Source organism: Marmota monax, unplaced genomic scaffold (assembly GCF_021218885.2).
Source record: "Marmota monax isolate L192 unplaced genomic scaffold, Marmota_monax_Labrador192_F-V1.1 WCK01_AAM20220418_F8-fsc00170, whole genome shotgun sequence".
Lineage (NCBI taxonomy): Eukaryota > Metazoa > Chordata > Mammalia > Rodentia > Sciuridae > Marmota > Marmota monax.
In genome coordinates this window covers 3,293,326-3,299,325 of record NW_026692395.1, presented here as the reverse complement: position 1 = coordinate 3,299,325, position 6,000 = coordinate 3,293,326, and positions in this window count along the sequence as shown.

The following is a 6,000-nucleotide window of genomic DNA, read 5'->3' as shown; positions in this document are numbered from 1 at the left end:
CTACTTATCAGAGAGAACATTTGGCCTTTGTTTTTTGGGGATTGGCTTACTTTGCTTAGCATAATATTCCCCAACTCCATCCATTTACCTGCAAATGCCATGATTTTATTCTCTTTTATTGCTGAGTAATATTCCAATATGTGTATATACCACAGTTTCTTTATCCAATCATCTATTGAGGGGCATCTAGGTTGGAGCCACAGTTTAGCTATTGTGAATTGAGCTGCTTTAAACATTGATGTGGCTGCGTTACTATAGTACGCTGATTTTAAGTCTGTTGGATATAGACTGAGGAGTGAGATAGCTGGGTCAAATGGTGGTTCCATTCCAAGTTTTCCAGGGAATCTCCATACTGCTTTCCAGGTTGGTTGCACCAATTTGCCATCCCACCAGCAATGTATGAGTGTGCCTCTTCCCCAACATCCTCACAATTAAAAAAAAAAGAGGTTTTACTTTACAGATGGCAGGACTTTTTTCCACTTTGGTAATTAATTTTTAATGCTATTGTGTTAGATTCTGAGAGAATGCTGTCAATGACTTTGAAAGTGTTTGGAATCTTTCTTTTTTTAAATGCATGAATATATAAATGTATCAATCAGTACACATTCAAAAACAAAACAAAACCAAAAAAAATAACAGAATAGTCAATGAGAGTATATGCATGCTGTCTGTGCCAAACTGTCTTTTTTTAAAAATTGATTTTATTTTTTTAAATACATGACAGTGGAATGTGATATAAGGAGGCTGATTCATAGTGGGATAGGGAGGGAGGCATGGGGGAATAGACAGACTCTAGATAGGGAAGAGGGGTGGAAGGGAAAGGGAGGGGGCAGGGGATTAGCAAGGATGGTGGAATGTGATGGACATCATTATCCAAAGTACATGTATAAAGCACGAATTGGCTGACAATATACTTTATATACAAACAGAGATGAAAAATTGTGGTATATATGTGTAATAAAGAATTGAAATGCAAAAAAGTACATGTATAAAGGCATGAATTGGTGTGAACATATTTTATATACAAAGATATGAAAAAATTGTGCTCTATATGTGAAATAAGAATTATAATGGAATCTTTCTTTAGACCTAATTCTGGTATTATAAATGTTCCATTTTTTAAGATGTTTTGTCTGGTAGGTATCATCTTGGGATTTGGTGCAACATAGACTGATGTAACTATGTAAGTTAGAACTACCTTGTTAATTGTGTTTTCTATATCTTTACTTACTAGTTTGTCGACAGACAGGAAAAAGTTGTTATAGTCTACTTGTAAAAGAAAACTCTACAAAAGAGTTCAATGTAGTTAAGCTTCTATTTCCTGTTGCTCTATCTTACTTGGCCATGGGCCTGAAAGAGATCAGCATTCCAGGTGCTGAACACCCCATTTAATAGTTTTTCACAACAATTATGGACTATCTAGTATTGTAAGGATATATAATAGTTTGTAAAAGTTTTCAAGTGGGAAGTGTGTTTGCGGGTCTTTAACAAGGCCTGAGGCCTTGGGCAGGAGCTTCACAGAGATGTTTACATTTCAAAGATAATTTACTCATTGGGCTCCATGGTAACAGCTGGCAGGGGGAGGAAAGAAAGGGGAGAAGAAGCTCCCCCCTTCTCAGGTACTGTCTTTAAAGGGTTAATTTGCCCAGAACAGTGAGAGAAAAAGCTGCTTTTATGTGAACTTCTGCAGATTGTACACTTCTGAGCCCCTCCTCCTACACACTGGGTATAAAGTTCTGAAACTTCCTGAACTTGGGGTTCAGGGGGATTGATTGATTACAGCAAAAGCTTTTTCTTCTGAACCTGGCTGCAGCCAAATAAATCTGCTTTCTGTTAATTCTTTGGTGTCTGACCTCGTCTGTTCCTACAACACTATAATACCTATGAAGCTACCTTTACTGATGGTCTTTATTTTTTCATATGGCTTCAAGTTACAATCTAGCATATTTTCAATTCAACCAGAAGGATTCCCATTATCATTTCATATAGGGAAAGTGTACTAGTGACAACTTTTTAAAATTTTGGAATGTCTTAATTTCTTCATTTTTGAACCATGTTTTTCCTGGTTGTAGAATTCTTGGTTGACAGACTTTTATTTTGTTTTTTTTCCCCCCAATATGTTAGGGTATCCTCCCTCTTCAGTAAAAATAATCCACCTGATAAGTTGTATGTCAAGGTCACTTCTCTCTTGGCTTCTTTCAAGATTTTTTTGTCATGGATTTTAATAATTTTACTACAATGGCTTGTGCTGTGTATCTCCTTCAGTTTCTTGCACTTGGAGCTCATTAACTTTCTTGGGTGTATAGATTCATATGTTTTATCAAATTTGGGAAGTTTCAGGCACTTTCTTCAAATATTCTTCTATCCTCTGTCTCCCTTCTCTCCTCTGTTCCTCTCATAGACCATAATATGTTGGCAAGCTTTATGTCGTCTTTCAGTTTCCTTCAGCACTGTTCACTTTTCTTCATTTTTTTCCTCTCTGCATTCCAGAGTGGATAATTTCAAATGGCACACCTTTATATTCACTGATTCTTTCTTCTGAATGTTTAAATCAGCTGTTGAACTCTTCTAGTAAATTTTTCATTTAATAGTTGTTAGACTTTCTTGTCTAGAATTTATCTTTTATATGTCATTTCTATTCCTATACTTTTCTTTTCCAAATTTCTCTCTCTCTCTCTCTCTCTCTCTCTCTCTCTCTCTCTCTCTCTCTCTCTCTTTGTACTGGGGATTGAACCCAGGAGCACTTAACCATAGAACCATATCCCTGGCCTTTTAAAAATATTTTATTTAGAGACAGGGCCTCACTAAGTTGCTGAGACTGGCTTTAAACTTGTGATCCTCCTGCCTCAGCCTCCCGAGTTGCTGGTATGACAGGCATTCACAACTACGACTGGCTAAGAATTTCTCATATTTTAATAGAACATCTATACCTGTATTGAGATTCTCTGTTTGGGGAGACATTATTCTCCTGGTTTCTTTAACTTTTTGAGTTTATTTAAGACATTTTACTTAATACATCTGTTAAGTACAATATCTGAGCCTCCTTTTGGACAGTTTCTGTTTTTCTTTTTCACTGTGAATAGATCATCCTTTCTTATTTCATTGCATGACTTGCAAATTGTTTGCAAGAAATGGACCTTTTTTAAACTGTTGTCAGGTCCATGGAGGTGGCTGAGGAACAAAGCACCAAGCAACCTGCCTGCATGAAAAAAACACCAATCAGACACTGATGGAACCGCCTGTCAATCAGCAGTCTCCTGGCCATTCCTGGATCTTAGCCAGCTCTCCCCACCACCAACTCCAGTAGGACAAGGGACTCTTAAAAACCAATTTTCCCATCCCATGCCCTCCCTTTCTGCTGTAAGCCCCATAAAAATTCCAGTCTGATGGAGCCCCATGCGCTTCTCCTTAGACTCACCCTGCTGGTCTGAGGATCCTATCCAAGAGTGAAATCTCAATAAAGCCTCCTTCAGCAGCCTTTTAAAATCTGCCTCCTTTTGGTCGCCATTGCCTGACCTTACAATTGTTATATAGTAACTCTGGAAATCCTGAAGGACACTAGACAGTAGCTTGAAGCCATATGGAGAAATAAAGAACATAGTATTCATGGAACTACTTTTGCTGGGGTTCTCCTCCCCTGACATGGGCTTGTTGCTGTTGGTGTGTTGTGAGGGTTCTAGTTGTTTAGTGACTTCTCTAAACTCCTTGTAAATACTGTAGTCTTTGTCATGAGTGATCACCAAAGTGGACTTAGTGGTGAGCTAATGATTTAACAGCTGTAGTATGCTGTTTTAAATTCCTGGAGCCAGAAACAATTTTCTCCATCTTGAAGTCAGACACTGAGGGTAGTGGAACATGCTTCCAACCCTCTCCCAGGAACTCTCCAATCCTCACCTCACCTTTACCTCCTGCTTGCACAGAACTTGAAGGCCATCCAGAGGTGAAAGCTCAGTACCTTCTTAGGTTTGATTTTTTTCCTGAGCATGCAGTGAGCTCTGGGAAAGCACACCCCTTCTAAATTCTAACATGTGGAAACTTTTCACAGTATTCCATTTTCAAGTATTTCCCTCCTGCAGACTTTCCTCACAGGATTTTTGGTCTGCTTATTATTTGCCCCAGTTGATTTTTTGTTCTCTAGGTGACAGCAGCCAGTCACTTCATTAATTTTTAAATGTTTTTGACAAGTGCCTTTGGCATGCTGCTTTTCCTAACGGGGAGAGTTCCTAGGTAAGTGAAATAAAGGCCAACCCTTTCTGTTACTCCTTCAGAGAACATTCCAACAGGTCTAAATGTTACCAAAAGCTCCGTCCTTGTCCTCATGCCAATCCAATAATGAGCCCATGGTATTGAGAAAAAAGAAAAGGAAGGTTTTGTTTTGCTTTGCTAGCAAAGAAGAAACACAGGCTGTGATTCTGCCCATCAGCAGGAACAGGAGGCTTCTAAAGAGGTGACTCAAAGGCTACATTCCACCTGTTCTCTGTTGGGGTTGTAATCCACTGGTTAATGCTGGAGATAGTCATTTCTGAGATCTGTACCATCCCCAAAGTCTGGATTGCTTCATTCCTATGGTGGGTGTTTACAGGGGACAGAGAACTCTGCCTAAAATGTGGAAGAAAGGTAATCCTGTTACCTTAGGAAGGTAGGGAGAGAGATTAGGGAGGAGCAGGGAGAGAGGAAGAGAAAGAAACAGGTCCATTTAAAAAATTAGTTGCAGTGGCAGAGCAACAAGGGCTACATTCAAAGCATAAAGTGGGCCACGGGTACAAGAACAGAAAAGCAGAATTCATTGACAAGTCCAGTTTGCTCCTTCAGGCATCAGAAATTCACAAAAGTAATGTGGACTAACAACTTTCAGATTGTCACTGAGCATGGAATTAGGGATTAGACAAGTGTAAGTGAAAATGCACAGTGCTCTCTCACCAGGTTTTACTCAGCTTTTCCATTAAAAACAAAGACTGTCAGATTGTTTTCTTTAAACGACTGCATTATATGCCATGTACAAGATACTTACTACTAATATAGTTAAGTGAAAAAATAATGGATAAAAGATACAGTATGGAAAATTTTGAAAAAGCTGGAATGACTTATTAATGTCAAAGAAGACTGAAAAATGAATAAAATTAAATGAGTAAAGAGGTATATTGCTTAATGATGAAAAGGCTTTTCACTGAGAAGACATGACAAACTCAAGTTGTATGCCATTAACAATGGAATAAGACATGAAGAAAATCTAACCAAACTAAAAAGGGAAATAGACAAATCTACAATTATTCTTAGAAACTTCAACATGCCCCTCTTAGTAATGGATACAATAGAAAGAAGATCACCAAAGTTACAGAAGTTAGTAGTACGTCAAACATTTGTGGAACCTTTCACTTGACAACAACAATAAAATTGTTCAGGTGTATGTGCTGCACTTACCAAGATAGACCATATTCTAGGCAATAAGTCTGAATTTAATGAATGTAATACAATTGAAATATATGAAGCATGCTCTTAGATCATAACATAATTAAACTTAAAGTCAATGATAAAAAGACAACAGGAAAATCCCTAAGCATGTGGAAATTCAATGACACACTTATATGGGTCAAAGGGAGATTTCAATTAAAATAATAAAATATTGTGCATTGAATAAAAATAAAAATACAATATATAAAGTATGGTAATGCAGCAAGAATAGTACTTAGAAGGCTGGGGTTGTGGCTCAGAAGTAGTGAGATTGCCTAGCATGTGTGAGGCCCTGGGTTCAATTCTCAGCACCTCATGAAAATAAATAAAGATATTGTGTCCAACTACAACAAAACATGAATATTTAAAAAAATCTTTTAAAAAAAGAATAGCTCTCAGAAGGAAAGTTGTAGCATTAAATCCTGATACTACAAAAAAAAAGGAAAACCTGAAAATAGTAACCTAAGCCCCCCATTAAATGACAGAGAAGAAATAAGCCCAAAGCAAATGCTATGGATAACAACAATGAAAAGAACAAAAATTAATAAA